Source organism: Cydia splendana, chromosome 13, assembly GCF_910591565.1.
Source record: "Cydia splendana chromosome 13, ilCydSple1.2, whole genome shotgun sequence".
Lineage (NCBI taxonomy): Eukaryota > Metazoa > Arthropoda > Insecta > Lepidoptera > Tortricidae > Cydia > Cydia splendana.
The window spans coordinates 13,765,529-13,787,395 of record NC_085972.1 but is presented as its reverse complement, the minus strand read 5'-3'; the positions used below and the strand labels follow the sequence as shown (position 1 = coordinate 13,787,395).

The 21,867-nt window shown below is 36.1% G+C and overlaps 1 protein-coding gene across 1 annotated transcript in view; it reads left to right on the top strand.

The window, feature by feature from the left end:
• Nucleotides 1-14,887: 14,887 nt before the first annotated feature.
• Nucleotides 14,888-21,867, top strand: part of LOC134796150 (matrix metalloproteinase-2-like) — a 207,453-nt gene continuing 200,473 nt past the window's right edge. The window contains exon 1 of the mRNA XM_063768122.1: nt 14,888-15,229. The gene's annotated coding sequence lies outside the window, so the exon portion shown is untranslated. The remainder of the gene's footprint in view (nt 15,230-21,867) is intronic.

Here is a 21,867-nt window from a genome sequence, read left to right as displayed (position 1 = left end):
TTTAACGAACTGCAGAAAACGTAAATAAAATAATTCTGCGAATTTTTAAATATATTTTGTCGAGAGCATTGTCTTTTAAAGGTTTTAACTAATCTAAAGATAACTAAATAAAGATAGATGAAATATTAGTTAACGAAGTTTTAAGCATTTGTTGCGACTACAACGTATAAAAACCAACTGCTTGTTAAGGTTTTCTCAATATATTACAGTAAGGTAACAATCTACATCTTAGGTATTACAAAAAGTAGTAAGAAATCAGCAACTCGCATATGACACACCTATTACGCTTCCCTTAGGTGCAATCGTACATGCTGACGATATAATTTATAGGTTTTTTTTTCCTATTTTATATCATTTGTGTGAGTCAATCGGTCCTCGCTAGGTACACAATTATGTTTATATTAGGGTAGTCGTAGGTATGTCCTATCAGCAGACATCGTAAATTTTATAGCATTTTAGGCGCAGCGGAGTGGTGTTAACGGAATTGGTATAAACAATTTCAACCCTAATGATTAATTAGCGTTCATTACGTTAATTATTAACCTTAATTTACCATTTCAGTTGGAATTATCTATACCGATTCCGTTAACACCACTCCGCTGCACCAAAAATGCTATAAAATTTACGATGTCTGCCTATCAGTGTCTTTTAGTATGCAAATACCATCATTGGCGTACGAGTAAAAACCCATTACAGCAAATGGGTTGTCAAATGCACTCGCGGCTACTCGGCTAGGGGCCGGAACCCTACCACATATCTTTTGTTGTTATCGCAAGATAAAAATGACGCTGCATTAAAACCGTAAGTTTATCACGGCCTCAATACAGTTAGCTCATTTGTTATTGTCCTGTCCTGACCTAAACCTCATCAGCCTTGGAGAAAGGATGGTGGTCTCCATTTCTTTTTTAATCGACTGCAACAAGGAGGAGATTCTGAATTCGTCGGTTTTTTTTTATTTGAATATTCAAAAATATAAGACAATGAGGAATCTAAATTATTTAAACTAAGAGTTAAACATGACTAATCAGACTAAATATGTAAGTATAGGTATATCAACCTCGCATAAACTCTCGTACTTATAGTAAAGCTAGAGAATTAATGAATAAATATAATTAAATATTATATATAAATACGGAAGAAGATGAAACATGAATATAAAACAATTTAGGTATGTCTTATCTTTTTTGGAAAAAAATAAAATTAGCGATATCAGGCAACACATTGTTTTTAACCTTCTCTTCTGTGCCTCGATGAACGGATATCAATTTAATAACTATCATAATAAATACAACTCAATTAAAAAACCCATGACATCGTCATAATCTCTTGTTTCCACCATAGGTACACGAGTATTGCGGATGTTCGTGATGACACAGATCTCCGTGTCATCGAGAGTTACGTGCGACCAATTAGTAGAGCAGCGGTCACCTGGCCGCTCGCGGGTTCCTAGTTCAGTGACTCTGCATTTTGTGTGGGAAATCCCAACCTACCCTGTGGCTGTGAGAGTGACTCACTGCGCTTAGTCGATGCGAAATGCGCATACGGGTGTGGAAACTGTAACTGAACTTTTTTTTCATAACACCTGGCCGCTCGCGGGTTCCTAGTTCAGTGACTCTGCATTTTGTGTGGGAAATCCCAACCTACCCTGTGGCTGTGAGAGTGACTCACTGCGCTTAGTCGATGCGAAATGCGCATACGGGTGTGGAAACTGTAACTGAACTTTTTTTTCATAAGCCCCATGTCGGTTGCCACCTATTTTATGGTTAGCGGTTTCCATTGTCTAGTGTCGCTTGCAACCCCGGGTGACATAGCTTTAAAGCATGCAGCGTCGATTTTTTGCGAAAATTCAATACCTATAGTTGCCATAAAGCTTTTTACTAGAGACTATGACTCACTCAGCAAGCAGCAATTCAGCAACATTTATTCAGCAAATAGGTCACAAGGGCACTTTTACACGTCTACATTGAATTTACATACAAGCAAAAATAATAATACATGAACAATTTTATAAAATTATGTTCGCGAACGAATTCTATCAAGCGAACTTAATAACTAATTTAGTATTAAAATAAGCCAGTTTATAACTTTGGCTATCAAAAATACTAATTACACTTAGGTTCACGATTATTACCTAAGAAAAGGTCGGTTTTATATTAATTGGTCCAAAAATCACCACCAATGGTTGTGATTATACTATAACTAGCGACCCGCCCTGGCTTCGCACTGTCTTAAACAAAACCGTAACAAATTATACACTTAAACCTTCCTCAAGAATCACTCTATTGATAGGTGAAAACCGCATAAAAATCGGTTCAGTAGTTTTTGAGTTTATTGCGAACATACATACACACAAATAGACAGACGCGGCGGGGGACTTAAATAACTCGCTAAATAATAACTCGCTTTGACACGTTGATGGACCTGGCTACAGTATATTGTTATTGTTCGCTTAGGCCCACTTGCACCATCCCACTAACCCGGGGTTAAGCGCTTAAACCGTTAACCTAGTGTCAAATTGTATGGGTAACCATGGCAACTCTAGGTTTAACCGGTTAACCCCGGGTTAGTGGAATGGTGCAAGTGGGCCTTAATAACGTTACTAGTTCTAGTGGACTGCGATCATGTCCTTCCAGAATCATATTAATTGTATATCTTCCTATATGTGAACATTTAGGTCACCACTAATTGGAGATGTCGTTGAACTGAAATACTGAACATGTGAACACTATTCATTACAAATTATACATTGTCTATAGCGCTTTAACATTTTTCAATAGCATTGTTTAGTACATTGCTGGATATAGAACTGCATATAGCGGGCAGCTATGTCTAGCTGACTGGTAGAGAATTAGAGTCTTGAGGCATTAAGTCTGCTATTTATATTGTACCATATATCTGATTCAGCGTGTCCTGATGTTCTCTAATTAACACTTTAAACTCTCGCGTTTTGTACACATACTTAATTACACAAACGGGTCTACCGCGATATAATTTCATTGTTTTTACCTTTAATTCCGACGTTTCAGCTGAGTTGCACCAGCTGTGGTCACGGAAAGACACGCTGTGGTCAAACAATGAAATTATATCGCGGTAGACCCGTTTGTGTAATTAAGTATGTTCTCTAATTAATTAAGTACGTATCTACCGGCAGTATTAGGTATTGTAACCTCTACCTGAATTACGAACAAACAAGCTGAGATTTAAGTTTCCTGGATAATCCCACATTTCTTACTGGTTATTGATACTAAAGCTGTCAAGCTTACATAATCCTGATTAATGTACCTAAGAGCATATTCAGGATAGTCGAGTATGATTCCCGTTTGAATTCAATATCAGCGTAATATAAAAAATATAGTTTGCAAGTACCTACTTAAGTGTTATCGGTTTCCTCGAATAATACGTCGGACGTAGGTATAGGTAAACAAGTCAATGAATTATGTGGTTATTAAGTATAATTGTATCTATTTTCAAGTTTCTGAATGTACCCTCTAGTACCGGTATTGCGTTACTTCAGTTTTATGACCAAAATATTAATGGCCTCTTGATCATGCATCGATAATGCAAAGCTGTCCCTTAGGGCTAATTTATGTTCAGTTGTCAATTTGTAACCGCCAGAGCTTTCCGGTTTGATCAATATTTAATTTAAATGACGTCTCTGCAAAACTAGGTCGATTAATGTTATAAGAACTGTGTACCATAACACGGTTAGCGGACACTTACAATTTATAGTGAATTAATTTTACGTTCTGTGTTTGGTCCTTCCCCAATACGCGTGGCTGACTCATTTACACTAGCACTTACCTACACACGCCAGACTGTAACCGCAAAACAATTAATTGGCGGTTACGGTACCTACTCAAAAACTACGTTACAGACGCAAGTTGACTTCTTGGAGTTGGAACACACTTTCTAGAGGCAACTCATGTTTCGTGGCATAAAATGGATGACTAATACGACGACCTACTAAGTCTAGTTGTAATCTTTTCTTTTGATGATGATGAATGAAAAAAAGAATTCCGGGCCTAGGGGCTGTCCATAAATTACGTCATCGATTTTTGACAATTTTGGACCCCCCCCCCCCTAAAATCATCCAAAAATCATGCTTCGAATGACCCCGTTTCCTCCTACGTCGTTCTACCGTCATCCGATGTCCAGACCCCCCCCCCCCCCCTAATTTGAAATGACGTAATTTATGAATAGCCCCCTACCAAATTTTGTCTAAATCGGTTCAGTGGTAAGCGTAAAGACAGACAGAGACATCAGAGTTACTTTTGAATTTATAACATTAATAGGGACATTACTTAGGCTGCTAATCACTATAAATCAGTTTCATTTAAGGGGCCCACTGATTAACAGTCCACCGGATGGTATTGGCCTGTCAGTTATGAACAAATTTTTGACAGTTCCGAACAACTGACAGGCCTATACCGTCCGGCGGACTGTTAATCAGTGGGCCCCTTTAAACAATAACATTTGTGTCAATTCTCGAAGTTATATGTGTATATTACGCAGAATTACATACGTATAGTGCACTAGTAACAAGTTCGATCGGCACATGGTATCGCAGGATGTTGGTAGCGGGTCAATGCATTGCGGCGTGGCACCATATGAAATGTATTATATTGAAAACTTTGTTTTGTCGTTATCATTCAACCTTTTAATACCTACGTATCTGTGATGTAAAACAAACATCTGTCTACAAAATAGATGAACATATACTCTGCGTACCATAAGGTAAACGTAATAGTGCTCGACATGCTAATGCCCAATAGATGACACCTTGCTGTCACCTCTATTGACAATGACTTAAGTTTCAAGATGACATGTACTGGGACCGCGTCGAGCACGAGTACGTTTACCCTATAGGACATAACGTTTAATTCAATATAAGGATAATGTTCGGTTCAGTTTTTAATTATCTTACAAATACTTATAGCTACTTTTTCAGTTTTCAAATGATTTAAAAAGAGAAACAGGGATTGAGACGACAGTTAGTGTACATGATACAGTTGTAAAGTGCTCGTACTTCATCTGTTTTCTAATTATTGTAAGAATACGGATGAAACAAAGTTATTCAAGCTCGCAAGTTCAAGTACAAACACACGAAATAAAACCCTTAAAGTTTGAACTGCTAGTAAAATAGCGTACATTGATTGTACGGGCTCTCGGAATAGAAACTCGGGGACATGGACTAGACACAAAGTTTCAAGCTGCGACGCTAACCCCAGCGTGCTCTAGCTCAAGTGTGTTTATTGCCAGAGTTTCCAGTCTCAATCCGTTACTTCAACGATTCACTATGAAGATCTTATGGAGATGGAGGCACGTTTAATTTTAAATAACATTCCATACAAAATGACCCATGTCTAAGTATTAGTAGGTATAGTAGAGCTAATATTGTTTCACTGCACCAGTCCAAACCGAAAAGTTCACCATATAATACCTCGACTATAACTAGGCACTTTTCTCAAGTGCATCAAATAACATCGTTATAAATCGCTGGCCCAATATTACAGGGTTCTATGTTTCACTTTTATCGAACTTAAATTGAACATACACACGGTTGTCTGGAAGAGATCGCTTTTTAGCGATAAGACCGCCTGTTGTTACCGGGTTCTATTTTTCCGTTAAAATTTCTTTGTAGTTTTACATGTATGTAAAATGTATAATTATTGGTGCAATAAAGAATATTTACTTACTTACTTACATACTCATAGTGACAGTCGAATTTCAACTATCTTGAAAATGTAACATAGAACCCTGTAATACTGGGCCAGCGAAATGTGACGGTTGTTATGACCTTATGACATGACACTAACTGGCCTAAACCTATGAATTTACTCGCGTGATATGAGATATCAGTTATTACCTACCTATTTATCGCACGTGAATCAATCCGTCGTTAATGTAATGGAACCAAACATTGTTATCCGTTTAAGTGTTTAAGTACAGCTACTCAAGTGTACCTTCTGGGTTCCATATTTTTTTATAAACAGGCTGTAAAAACATGAAAATCTTGATATGGACCCATTATATTCAAATTTCGAAACATTGTCTGTATAAGAATGACCCGCATAAATGTAGCATTGTGTGGTAGCTCCTGTTCCGGTGGTAGGTCGAAATTATAATCACAATAAATATTTGGATCATAATAAAATATCTACACAGTTTGACAGCAAAATCTTTTACGAAATTGAAGCTATAAAGTCGCAATTTATTGCTACTGAGGAGACCAGCATATATCTTCCGATGCAATGGCCGGTCAATTGACAGCCTTATGGTGGGCAATATTTTTATTGGCCAATTGCACCTATCAGCTAGCGTCGTCGAAATTTCATCAACTGTGTGGTTTATACTTACTGCCTTTTAAATAATTAATTTACGATGTTTACCTCTGTGTCGAGGAAACTTTAGTTGTATTCGCTAGTTAGCCATAAAGCAGGTGTAAATTTATTCATATAAAAGGCTCAGTTAAGGATGCTTACGCTACACTAAGATACGATATACTTATATGATGGTGAAAGCCTTTATAAAACTATTTATTTATTTAGATTTTAAGAGTAAATTGTCCTAAGTTGAATCGATGTAGTTACCAGTGGCTGGGTATTCACTTAACATTACTCGATTCATACAGGGTTGCCTAAATTAAGATGACTGAGCACCTTATTTTAAAAGATAGTGAAATATCTTTCGGCTTGCCTAGTTATTGTTTTTTTATGTAATCCTGGCCTTTCGGACAACTTATTACCTATCGGATAACTACAGTCAGTATTAGCTACGGACTGGCGATTTTCGACAGTGTGATGAAGCCTTAAACCACTTTTCACCACATTTACCGAAATGAAATTATCACTATTATTATTTTTTTCATTAAGTAGTTATTTTTAATTTCCGCTTTACAAATTATAGGTAGGTATATTAAATTAAAGAAGTGACAACTCTTTATCTCGGTGCCCGTAACGGTACAAACTGTACAAAGTCAGTTTGGATTGTTTGGAACATAATGCAAATTATGTCCTAAATATAATTCGACAAGTCACAGGTATGGATGACAAATAAATTTAAATGCGCGGTTCTTGTGATAGTTGTGATGTTGCGTTTACAACAATTGTTTTATCAAACTACACAACGGGACTTAATCGCGTATTTAAGTTTTAAGATTTACCTCCGACGTTTCGAGGACGGCGTTGTCCCCGTGGTCTCGGAGAAGACTGGCTCAAGTTGACATCAACATCTTCTAGCCGCGCGAGTTTTTCGAACTACCCGCACTTGGTCTTGTTTATCAGTTTGAACGTTTTGCGCACTAGGGATGTTACTCTGTCGACACACAACACTAACGATATTCGATTTATCGACTGTCGATATTCGTTTCCGCTTACATTTGCTAATGACTGGATTCCATGTGGATGAGATCTTAAAACCCTCGTCCCGATTAAAATTGCAATGTTTTTTGATTACGTCGGAGGTAAATCTTAAAAGTTAAATACGCGATTAAGTCCCGTTGTGTAGTTTGAATAGTTTGATAATGTTTAATAATCGTGAAAGTTTAAATCAGTGTTTAACAATTGTTTTTTTCTACAATGAAATGTAAAATTTATAGAACTAATGTTATTTCGAAGTTCATACTCATAATCCCTTAGTTGCAATAAATATAACATTCAGTTATAGTTAAGCCATCCAAAGCTAACACCTAACGTGTTGAGTGTTGTCAGTCCTGAAATAAGCCACTTGTAATATGTATTTTTAATAAATTAAACTAACAGACAAGAGAATCAACGTATGATTTTGGCAGATTCAGATCTTATTAAATTTTTGTGAATGAATAATAATATATATATTTTTTTAATATAGTTATGTCATGGCCTTACAGTGTTTTTAGTCATTTTCTTCGACAATATTTTCTACTTCGCAAAAATCGCAAATATTACTGATAGCATAACGGATCCTTAAAACTATCATAATCTAATACAGATGAAGGTTGCCGACACGTATTCAGAGTATACTAGTAATTCAAAGGTATAATGGCTTTTTTGTAGTCTGTACAAAAACTCGTTGCCGGGTCATGTCATCGCATCTTCGGTGTAATGCTGCCCTACATCTGTTAGTCCTAGTTACTATGAATCGACGATTGATATCACTCGTGTTTTTATTAACTTTGAAAGTGAGTGTTGTTTCGTGTAAATTGAGAGTACCTATTCAATTATTGAATGTCACGTGATGTGCCATGATTGTGAGATACATTGCTGATAAGGGTTTCAGGCGGTCTGTTCATAAATGTAAGTAAAGAAACTTGTTCTTAATCCAATGATTAACCTAGGTACTTACCTTTACTTACTACCATTACTACAATTAGTAAGTAAAGGTAGGTAGGTAAGGTTCCACGATATAATGAGGCCACGCACGCAGACACAACATTACATTCGCCTATTGACGTGTCAGCACCATCTACATTTAGAATTTTCACGTCCATAATTTTTCTCTGTCTGTTTCTTCTGTTTGTATGTAATAATATTCATTCATCACTACAGTCAACTAATGCCTTATAAAACTAGAGGTCAATAACTTTAAAGGTGCAATTATTGGTTAGTTTTCCTAACTGTGTGCACTGTGCAGTTTTAAATATGTCACACCGAACGACTAGGTGTAAAACTTATCGTAAAGCATACTGTAATCTCTCTCTCCAAAATCGAAACTTTGTTAAAAATTACGTAACCAATAAATCAACCTATTAATCAATCGGTTTGCCTGCCAGCTGTAAAAGTGCTGACCCCCTGACTCATGCGCTAACGGTAGTCACATGTAGGTCAAGTACTTGGAAATTAGCGACGTACTCATCGGTCACAAAAATGACAACTGGTTTTGAGACGGTAAATAAATAGTAGACTGTGTGAGTAAACAATAGCGAGGAGGTTGAGGAGCGATCAGGTGGTGCCATGCACACAAGGAAGAAGAGCAAAAGGGTCACGTGGAGTTGTCCTGTTTATTATTTTCTTTGATACATATGTGCAAGTTGCAGAAAGTTTCGAAAAAGTTGTAAAAGTATGTATTCGGAAATTTCATCAAAATTTCACAAGAAACAACCAAAATGAAATTTTTTGAAAAGGATACTTTCCAACAGTACATCAGTACTGAATCTAGTTCAATTTTATTAAGAAAAACCTGAGTAGTGAGTACCTGAGGTAACGAGATACCTTTGGAATGGTTTTAGAACCGATGTTAGATTTATCAGTAGGTACCGCTTTCTTAATTTCAGAAACGAGATTTTGTCAAACTGCCAGGATTGATTTTTCAGCCTTGCAAACCTTGCGAAATAAAGTATACAATGCAATTGAATGTGTTTATCTGAAGGCAGCTCTTCTTAATTATATAAATAAACCGGCTTCGGTACTCCCTAAGGACCAATTTCCGTATCTTATCGAGTCAGATTTCCCTTCAAATCTAAGCTCTGTCTAATCGAGTTTGTATTGTACGTGTACTATTTATATTTACATGGAACATTTTGCAGAAACTGTATTTGGTCCTTCCGTAGAATTCAAGAGATGCAATGCGAAATACGTAGTGGTTATTTCCTTTGTTGGATATACAGGTAGAGCTACATACTGCAGTGACGGACAGCCTAGAGAGCTATAATTGTCACTTATAAGGCGTACTCTAGAATAACAAATTCAACAATACATTTGTGCGGTAGCTTTGAGAATGCCGCTGCTCTACACTTTGTTGCCGACGTTTATACGCGCTGCAACTGTAGAGTCACATTTAGGTACCTATGTACGAGTTACGGCCCGATTCGAACTTTAAGATACGTCAATTAATAGAACTAGAAACGATTTTCATTAGATATATCAGTGACAAATGTGACGTTTGTTCAAACAAAAACGTCACTTCTTAAAATTCGAATCGGGCAGTTAGACTCTGACAACCAACATATACATATATTGTGGTTTTCTCTTGTCTTTTCTCGTGGGTTTTTTCTGCTATACCACGACGGTGTTAAACAAGCGTGCGCCGTGCGTGTAAGCCACCGCAGCTTTTACTGTTTTATTTATTTTAAACTTTATTACACAAAATACACAAAAAACACAAATGGCGGACTTAATGCCTAAAGGCATTCTCTACCAGATGTGTTAGATACTTATAGGGCTTTACTATTTTAGATACTTACCTATATGGTGAGTCCTATTTAATATCTATGATAATTTTTGATTAGAGTGAAATATGTGTTTATGTGTGGTTTTAATTCTAGGCAGTCAGTAAAGTTCTTTTACATTTCGATAAAAAGAATCACTGGCTGAGCTTCAGTACTGAGAGGTTTTAAACGTTTACTTACAGGTCAATTCGAACGTGCACTGACATCAAACCGATATTAGAATGATATTGGAATCAGTTTGATGTCAGTACAAGTTCGAATTGGCCTGTTATTATTATCGCAGTTTCTATTTTGCTATTAAAACACCGGAAATGGCAGAAAGTAAGCTGCTTTTAATTCCCAAATAACATAATGCATCGCATATTTGCATACATGGACGATAGTGCTTCATGCATCTTTGATTCAGACTATTGACTATCTAATAAGTTAGACACAGCTTTAATTCGCAATTTATTCTAGACTGTAAAATAGTGCCTAGTGTAACTTGATCTAGAGATTATTTAACCACTATTCAGTCTGAGCTCACACTTAATACTAGTTTGGCTAAGGCGATGCGCTTGGCAAGAATGGCAAGTCTTAAATATATGTAAGCACAGTGTATTATTTAGTTAACAGTAGGAAAACGGATGAAGCATTGTCTACGAGACATCGAATATGGCGTTGTACGTGCTCCCGCGGCCGCCCGAGGCGCCTGCGCCGTGCTGGCCGGGCCGTGACTTTGACCCACGACTGCTTGCATGTACGAGTATATATGTTGTATTATGCAATTTCATCATTTTGTATACGATGTTATGCAAATTACTGATGTGGGTAATTATTTGAACGTTTCATTGTCAGCAAGTGAACAATATGTACGAGTAGTCCGGTTTCCTCACTATGTTTTCCTTCACCGAGAAGAGTGAAATGTGACTACATCTAAAAATGAGATGGTTATTTAATAGTAATAGTTATAATATTCATTTCCATATTAGTTTGAAATCTTATAAAGTGAATATTTTCGTACCCAAGACCTGAATACTTAGTTTCACGCATGAACGCTAGGTTACTAATTGTTTTTAATCTAATTGCATTCTTTTATAAATTAACGAAAGTCCACGAAGAATTACTATGTGATTTGTAGTTATACGTTATACCTACTTATTTTTGTAAGATCGGCTAATGAAGACTTATGTTGAGTAAGGTACCGTTTCCTATATCAAATCCCGATATACTTTTCATATTTTTGTGGGTTGTATAAATTAATGTGTACGTGTATGTAATGTGTATGTGTGTTGTCGCCATACAAGCTGTATAGGAAAGTGGATGCTTAATTTATGTTAGGGCGCTGACAAAATACAATGTACAGTTTACAAAATATATAATGTTGCTGTGTTTTCCCCCTCCAACAAAAATACCACCACTGTACGTGTCAGGATAAGTGAACAATAAAGTAAATACGTTAAACTTTTCCATCGTGTGTCATGCAACTTAGGCAACTCCGCCACTGTAGGGCTTGATCACTTTTTCATTGGTACCTATATACCTATGACATCTATTTGAGTTTAGAGTGTGTCATGCAATCGTGAATAACATCGTAATGTTCCTTTCAGACATGCTGAAACGCTCGTTCGAACATTAAGTAAAGGGACGGTGTAGTATAGATATAATCTTACACTTACTGAGCACAGTGAGCATGGTAGGAGGACAAAACAGTAACCCATCTCGGCATGGTCTGTTCGTACACGTACTTATATCTATGAGTATTTTCCATTTTTCGTACTTACTGCTTGCACATTGAAACTTACCTGTTTGTTTAAATATGGACTACCTAACTCTATACATTTCCAAGTGCGTAATAATGATTTAATCATAGTTAGGTACATATAAGTATACTGTATACCACGTGTCCGGTTATTCATGGACAACCTTCTAACTACCGACAACACACCTTAGGCTGGTCCAGAAAATAAACTTCGAAGTCTAGTAAAAGTTTCGTGGTTTTCGAGATACTTTATCGATTTTTTCTTTCGGTAGTTAAAAGGTTGTCCATTCATTACCCTGTACCTATGCAATGCATAACGTATTCCGCTACTATCATGTTAGCGAATTTCAAAACAGCGGGAACAGTGAATCACGGTAAATAACGCGATGAAAAATGAGGCAAAAATGTAGAATTCACCAAAAATAAATCTTTATTTCATTACAAATTTTTGAGAATGTCTTGAATAAATATTTTTTGAAGTTGACAGTGATTTCATTTCACGGACGAATTATTTTGCCGCTCCGTCATCAAATACAAAGAATCGCAAATGAGGTGTTTTCCGGTATTCATGAAATTATGACGTATATTTTGATAAACGTGTTGATTATGCGATTAATTTATTAGTTACGATACAGTTTTGAAAGATTATTGATATTTCCGGCCTTTATTATCACTTGTGCCAGGAAATTAATCATTGGTAATCTTACTTATAAAAATGAAAAAAAAATTGGATTTATGTCTCGTTTGGTAGGTATGTAAGTAAGTACATCCATCTCGCAAAATCGGCGGAACAGAGTCCAATGATACGTCTTATCTCAGAATTCATCCCTTAAGAAGGTGCAATACCTACGGATTCCTGCTCCATCCAGGCACGCTATATGGTACAGTAGCCATCAGTAATATCGGAGCGGCCGTGGTGATCAAAAATATCTAAACTCACACTAGCGCCTCGACAATATCAGATATTTAATTGCTCAGCTTATAATTTGAAATGAAGTAAGTAGTTGACAAACTTTTAGTGCTTGCAAATTTAGAAACTTATTAAATAATAAATTTGTATAAAAGAAGCTTGCTGAAAGGGGATGCTGAAACAATATTTCACAGCCAAAAACGTGTTGCTTTAGGTAAAGATCAGGAGATTAGGTTTAGGCGGCGAGTGCAGTTAGCACTGCCAGTCTAGACGTACGGCTCCGAGGGATTTCGGCTTCTTTATGTTGCCAGATAAATGAGGAAGGCAGACAACACTCGTTTTTGTATTTATTACTTTTACGTTGTAGAAGGATTGATTTGAGGTGTAAAATTTTATTTGGCATTTTTAGAAATAGGTACCTATACTCGTACCTTTAAATTTATAATAAAAATGTGTTATTTTATTGTATAACCAAAACAAAACTTTAGAAATAATCCAGTTTATATGTAAGGCATCCGCATCCGCAACGCAGGCTTCGTCAGATGCAACTCACCACAAATGCAACTCAGCAACATGCTTCGCCCCAAACAAACCAATAATAATATCTGCAACAGGCTTCGTCTTTCTTTACTAACTGGTAATTTGCCCCGGACTGAGAACTCCCAATTCGCCAAAAATTATTATACAGTATTATACGAGTATTCAATGGATATGCATTTTTGTTCCAGGCTTACATAACTAAACCCTTTGTGTCGACTTTTAAATTAGATTTATTGTATTTATTATCAATTTATGTACAGTTTTAATATTTCTCAGACAGGTATCTGACAGTTTATACACATACCTACCATAATAGCGTCTATTGGTGGTCTATTGTCCACAAACCAGTAGTGATTTATCAAAGAAATCGGTACTCAATGTGCAGGGGTTGAGCCTTTTGTTTCTTTCCGGATACTTAATTGAATGCATTTGAGCGTTCAATACACTCATTAATGTGCTCCCTACTAATTCATCTCGAACAATGCCCCCTGCAAACTCTGGACGGGAACTATATAGGTAGGCCGGCACTTTGCTGCGGATGTACTTTAACGGTTAATAAAGTTCCGTTCGTCTTGTTAATACTAAAACTATGTAAATATGTCATGAAACTACAAAAAAGGATACAGAATAAATTACAACTAAACTTACAAATAAAAACTATAAATACTTATATAAAACAAACCGCTCATTGCTGTTCCCCGCGCAAAGGTGCCCATGATGCTCGCAGCATTTCCACGCTGGATTACCACGGACAGCCTTTGCATATTGTTGCATTTCATTAACACGATTATACATGTCGACAGTTAACATAGATAATAGATAACATAGGTTCTAACCTATGTTATCTATAACCTATGACAGTACCTATTACCTGTTTCAGTCATTAATGATTTAAATTTAAAGAAAAATATTTTCCTAATATAATGCCAGCAACATATGGCCGTATAACCCACATATTTGTGCTCCATCTCTTTTCTAATATGGTAAAATAAGTATACTGAAGATTTGTTCGCTTTAGAAAAATGTCGAGGTTAATTGAAATTATATCTTACCTTATCGGGATTCGAACCCAGCATATTCATTGGCAGCCAGCAGGATAAGTGACTGCTACCTGTATTTTCACGATAATATAGAGTCATAAGATCATAAGGTGTTCAGCCAACCTATTATTCATATTTCAAAAACCTATTTATATTTAAAATTACATGCTGGATAGATACCCTATAATGAGTGTAAACAAACGAGTGACATACATAACAGGTAGGTACTCATAATTACGCAAATTATACCCATATGTTGCATCCCAAGATTATTTTATTTTTATTTATTTACTTTCACCCTAACCTTAATCAAAAGAAATTGTTTCTTGTACAACATCCTTGTATACACACTTCATTGTGCGTGGACAATAATAACCCACAAAGCGCCAAGCAGCACGCACACCACCGCACCGGCTACACACAGACGCACGCACACGCACCCAGCCGGCGCATGCACTAAAAGTCCACTGTTCCTACGTTCCGTTCACCCGAAGTTTAGTAGTTAGAGCGCGGTTGCCGAACGCGCGTCTGTCGGGCGGGCGATGTTCATCTTTATTTTCATTCACGAAACTCTCACTTAAAACATTTTTTTTTTAACATAAACTCAACTTCTTAAGTGCCAGTGTCATTTCCAATTGTACTGTTATTTCTTTCGTAGTTCGGAACCGAATTAGCCGCTAAGAACATTTCAGTTGAAGTTAGGACACTGTGTAAATTCTGAAAAGTTGTTTGTAGAGCAGTGCTTTCAGTTTCGTGTTGTCCCGCTCTGTCGCAGGAAGCTCTGAAGGGAGACTTGTTTTGTTTTCATGATTTTCTTTGGTGCGAATTCGTAGCGGATTGAGAATTAAGATAGTGTAAGTATGCAGCCAGTTCTTGTTGGTGTAATTTACGCTTGTCTGCGATGTTTTACTTACTGTTGGAATGCCATTAAAGTAAAAAGGTTTGTTGAAGTTGATTACCCTACACTAAATGTTAACTTGTTCAATTACAAAATAGTTGGATGAAGGTTTATTTACTTTTAAACTTCGTTATGAAAAGATGTAGAGTCAGCTGCCAAAATGTTTACCCTATTAATATGATCCAAAATACTTCGGCTCTGTCTGATTACTTAATAGAGTTGTTGGCAATATATCTTTGAATTGCCTATTTAATGGCATATTGTATAATGTAATTAAAAATTGACTCTATTAAATTAATACGTATTATTGAACTCCGCTCTCAGCTGTGGCCTACTTTGTAGGTAGAGACCCTGTCTACTAAACTGGTCGTCAGAGGTTCGAATCCCGGAAACGGCAAATATTCGTGTCGTGATCAGGGTGACAATCGCTTGCGTTACGACAGCAAAACGCTGTGTGTCTCTCTATCACTTCCATATTAGTGCGACAGCGACAGTTGCGTTCGTTACGGAGTGTAAACGATTGGCATGTTGGCTATTACGCCAGAAATATTTTATTAATCGTTCTAAATGTTTTTTATGTATTTATATTTGGAAGAGATCCCTCTTAGGGATAAGTTCGCCCTTGTATTATATTTATGTTCTATCTGATGTACCTGTATTCCTCTCTTCCGTACTATAATAAAGTGTTACTTAGTTATTTATATTTATGTAGATATGTTAATCTTATTATGTGTACACTATACAAGGGACTAGTCCCCATACGCTACAGGACGCAGCACAATCCCCTAATCACTCAAATCTCGATGGTTTTTATCCACATATCGTAAATGGTATTATTTGGAAATGCGCGGGTGGATTAGGGCGCGTACACGCTGTGTCCAAGGTGATCGACTGTCTGTGTAAAATCGCCCTAATATGTATTTTCACAGAAAATTGGTCAGTAGAGCGTTATAAAACTAATCAATACTCAAAATTATGCACTACTTAATAGTGCATAGCGTAAATCGTAAACTAAGTTATTCATTGAAGCAAGTTGCTAACGCACATGGACGCACTTATTTTTCTAAATATTAGTAGCTAATTATCGCAAATCAAGATGACGCAGCCATACCTATTTGCGAAAATACAACAACCATATATACGCCAATAACTGATTTAAAAAAAAAATGCACTTATTTTATTCTCTTTACAAGCCCTATTTTTGGTCGAGATAATGGACACTTACCGTACTTGGTTTTTTTAGCATTAGAAAGATTTTCGCAGAAGTAAGCTTGAGGTTAGGTACAAATCGGGCAGTTTTTGCTGTAAAACTTTCGAAGTAAATTATAAGTATTGATTAGATTAGTTAGATCAGCGGTTCTCAATCTTTTTTTTTGACGGAACCCTTTTGGAAAGCGAAATACTTGATGGAACCCTACAATAAAACAATAATTTTTAGAAGTGTGTTTTTTGCATAGAACATTTTTTCGAGGCGACTAAAGCATAGCGTTCTAAATTCTTGCGGAACCCTTGCAGGGGTGTCGCGGAACCCTAGGGTTCCGCGGAACACACTTAGAGAATGGCTGAGTTAGATAATTAAAGAGCCTGATAAAAACTGCATAGTTACTTCTGTGGAGTTCTTTCAAATGCTAAAAAAATTAAATAGGTAGGTATAGTTTCCTAACTGACCCTTTTCTTTGCTCATAAGTGAATTATGATTTATTTGCGGACGCTGCCGGTCATATGGTGGCTCTAATTATAATTACACAGGCTCGTGTTCATTAATACAAAGTTCTATTTAGACCACTTGTAAATGCTCAACTCAAAGCGGCGAATTTGGGCTTAAGATTTGATCAGAGACTTAGTAATCTAAAAAGACTGGTAGTAAAGTTACATTCTTCGCCATGGACTTAGTAAGTAGATAGATGGCTGACGTTATACCAGCGTGTTTTCAGTTTCTATTAAGCCCTCGTATGCCGGAGCGCGGATCCGCGTACGGGGAAAATATTAGAAAAAAATAATCACGGCACAAGAGAGGTTAAGTAGCACTCTAGAGCGGAGGCTGTAAGGTTATACGTGCCGTTTTCAAACAAAATGGTAATGAACGTCGGTTGGTAAACTGCTACTGCAATAAAAATCTATAAATAATAAACATAATTTAACAACACAATCTACGATGTCTTTTGTCTGAAAACGTCAAATATATTATGTATACATATTTGTCTCGACTTCACAGAAAATCTTTAAAAGGATATTAACATTCTTTTCTATTTATTTTGTCTCTAGTCTTTAGATTCGATCTTGTTTAAGTCACAAAAAAGCGCTATTTGTAGAGTGTGCCATCTGCTTCCAACAACGAAATGGACAGTAACCTAGATAAGCTCCAGGCATCACTTGGGAGGTTTCGTTTCCGTGACACTGAAAGCTACTATAAAGGTTATCGATTACGTGTTAAAACCTGACCAGTAATATATGATCACGCGCCATGTTGCGGAGTTTGAACTGTCACCATTTAAATGAGAATAACAGCGCCCTCTTGATAATGATCAATTGATCATATAGGTAGGTACACAGGTAGGTAGGTAGGTTACTGGTCAGGCTTTACATAGACATTAAAAATTGTTATAAGTCTTGTTAGTCTTGTTTTTAATTATTTTATTAGAAACACTTAACAGGTAAAACTTTAGATATCTTAATATTAAGACGAAAGCCATAGTTCATGCGAAACCGCCTTTTCATACAAACATAGTTCCTATTTGCCTATCTGGTCTGGATATTAACATTTTAGAAAATATTTTTATTCAATTTGATGTGTATTAACCACAGCTATGCCCCTTCGTTAGATTTTTTCGTTTTTTTTTTTAATTATCATAAGAGACTACGTTTGTATGGAGAAGCGGTCATTCACTATTTTCATAAATGCATCAGCGGGCTCAGCGCGGTTCCATTTTTATCGACTATCACTAAGCGCGTCCCTTTCGCACTTACATACTTGTTAGAACGTGACAGGCATGGTGACAAGGGATAAAAACGCGACCGTGCTAAGCCGCCAGGTATGTAGTGCAATAGTAGTTTGGGTTACAAGGGATCAATATGATATATTTCCGTCAAGGGCGTACATTGAATCCTGAATGAAGCGATGGATTCTACAATAGAATCCCGAACGTAGTGAGGGATTCTAAAGTAGAATCCTGAGCGTAATGAGGGATTCAACTATTCAAGTGTTAACGCCCAAGACGAAATAATTTTGATACCGTGTGACACATACTGCTTTTCACATCAACTATGAGGAAAATAAAAAAATCTTCGTGTTGACACTACAGTGTTGCCACTTTTTAATTTCTACTCTTTTTTGCCAGGCTGTACATACGATGTTCATAGTTAATTATATTAATATTTTATACTGGCAATGAAATGTCCTTGAACAGAAAAGTGCCACTTTGATCCCTCCTAGCAGGGAAGAAAAATTTACGATTTAGTTACGGTCGTGTCACAACGTCAATAACATAATAAAGATCTTTCAAAACATTAATTAATTAGATTATTCCTCCATTTTAAGGGCTCTATCGGCTTCCTTTTTCGGTAAAAAAAAAATTCAGCCTATATACGTCCCACTGCTGGGCACAGGCCTCCTCTCATGCGCGAGAGGGCTTGGGCTATAGTCCCCACGCTAGCCCAATGCGGATTGGGGATTTAACATACACCTTAGAATTTCTTCGCAAATGTATGCAGGTATCCTCACGATGTTTTCCTTCACCGAAAAGCTAGTGGTAAATATCAAATGATATTTCGTACATAAGTTCCATAAAAACTCATTGGTACGAATCAAATTGGTTTTTCGGTATTAAAATTTCGGTATCTCTTAATGTTAATAGCCTGCCTATCGCATTGGGAAACTGTAAAGATAGCTGTAAGATTTATTAAATAAATACAAAAAAATAAAAGAAAATATAACTAGTTAAGTACGTGTAGGTAAACATATATTAATATGTCTGCCTGCTTCGGGATGAAAATAGATGAGCATGATAAATTGTTATACAGTAAGATTTATGTGTACCTACCTTGGGTTATCAGTGACCATAAGTTAGTATTTACAATATTGTGCTGTTATCTGGGCACTGTTTCTCTGCGAAGTAATATTTTGCCGTCGCCTGGACTTTTTGCTTGTCCACTGATGTCCTGTTTTCATTGTTAATATAAGATATGTCACGAACTATGTACAAACTTGTAAGTTAAGGATCCTTTTGTAGGTGTTGCTATTTAAGGACGGTCACATTATCTCGCTCTTGAACATAAGTACTTGTTTTTTAAACCGTTTAAGAGCATGGTGTAATTCAAGTGGGAGTTTTTATTGCGTTCCCGTATTTATGAAATTATTTCTTAGGGTGAGAGTTTTAAAAACAACTCTTACGATAAAGATAACACGTTAAGGATTATTTACACTAATGTTAAATTATCCACGTTAAGAAAACAGTTTTGTTTTATGTACATTTCATCAATTGAGCGAACTTGTTTATCTAAACTTCTTATTGTCAGTGATGCTTATTATAAGTTATAACAATTGATTAAGTTTGTAGTAATTTTGGTTCAATTAATAATAGAGATCCTTGAATTTAAGCAGTAATAATAATAATGGCTACAAATATAATGACCACCAAAAAATACTTTGGTACCCTAAATAAAAAAATCATGCTTACCAAAAAAAAATATCTGAACACCAAAAAAATAAGGCCTAAAAATAAAAAAGTACCACCGTTTTAATTACGACTGCACTTCAAATTGTATTCAAATACCAAATATATTGAATGATCACCAAAAATCATTAATGATCACCAAATCTTGAAGACCAAATTAATGCGATATTTTCACCTAAATAAACCACCATGATTACAAAAAAATGTATACATATTACCAAATAAAGTAAACTGATGCCAAAATTACTAGCCCCTCCCGCTCAACCCCCCGTACCCCGCACCGCATACCTACCTAACCTAACCTACTTTTCTAGTAGCATTTCATTATGCTATTAGAAAAGTAGGTTAAACTGCTATCAGTTAAGTGGGTTAGGTTAGCACTGCGACCCTTACAGAAACGAAATGGTACTAGAAAAGTCGGTTAGGTTAGGTTAAAACTGCGATCCTCACAGAACCGAAATGCTACTAGAAAAGTGGGTTCGGTTAGGTTTGAACTGCGATCCATACAGAAACGAAATGCTGCTAAAAGTGGATTAGATTAGGTTTGAACTGCGACCCTTACAGAAACGAAATGCTACTAGAAAAGTGGGTTAGGTTAGGTTTGAACTGCGACCCATACAGAAACGAAATGCTTCTAGAAAAGTGGTTTATGTTAGGTTTGAACTGCGACCCTTACAGAAACGAAATGCTACTAGAAAAGTGGGTTAGGTTAGGTTTGAACTGCGACCTTTACAGAGCCAAACTGCTATCAGAAAAGTGGGTTAGGTTAGGTTTGAACTGCGACCCTTACAGAAAAGAAATGCTACTAGAAAAGTGGGTTAGGTTAGGTTTGAACTGCGACCCTTACAGAAACGAAATGCTACTAGAAAAGTGGTTTATGTTAAGTTTGAACTGCGGCACTTACAGAAACGAAATGCTACTAGAAAAGTGGGTTAGGTTAGGTTGGAACTGCGTCCCTCACAGAAACTAAATGCTACTAGACAAGTAGGTTAGGTTAGGTTTGAACTACGACCCTTACAGAAACGAAATGCTACTAGAAAAGTGGGTTAGGTTAGGTTTTAGAACTGCGACTGTTACAGAAATAAAATGCTACTAGAAAAAGGTGACGAAGTGGATTAATTAATTTAATAGGATAACGATATATTAAATATTTGCAGATTTTTAATTAAAATGTGGTTACAATTTTGGTGGTCATTTACTATTTTTGGGTTTACAATGATTATTTTGGAGTCATTTGCTTTAATAAGATAGCAAGATTTAAAAATTTGGTTATAATTTTACATTAAAATGGTGTTCTAATTTTGGTGGTCATTTACTATTTTTGGGTTTACAATGATTATTTTGGTGTCATTTTGTTAAATAGACGTAAAAATTTGGGTATCAATTCACATTAAAATGGGATTTGTAATTTGGTATACATTTACTATTTTGGGGTTAATAATGATTAGTTTGGTGTCATTTCCTTTAATAGTATAGTAAAATGTAATAAAATTGGTAATCATTTCACATTAAAATGGTGTTATAATTTTGGTGATCATTTATTATTTTAGGGTGGTAAAATAGATTTTTTTGGTATTAAATTTCACTAAATCTGGTGATCAGTTAAATAGCAGCCAATAATAATTATGAAAACAAAAAATCCTTTAACAAGCCTTGCTTAATATACTCGTACCTACTAGGTACATGAACTTGTTATGTTAGGGATGAATATGAGCATGCCTAAATATGTTACTTCTATTGTTAAAATGTAGGTTATCTATCTTATTTTGTTATCGCAACGTTTGATCCCGTTCATTGTTTTTTAATTCATTTGCATAACTGAACTCATAAGAAACAATTTTTTACCAGTTCTTATTTTTGACTGTCCTACTTTGGGGTACTTACCTCATGTTATTAGATGTATAATATATGGGTACATTTC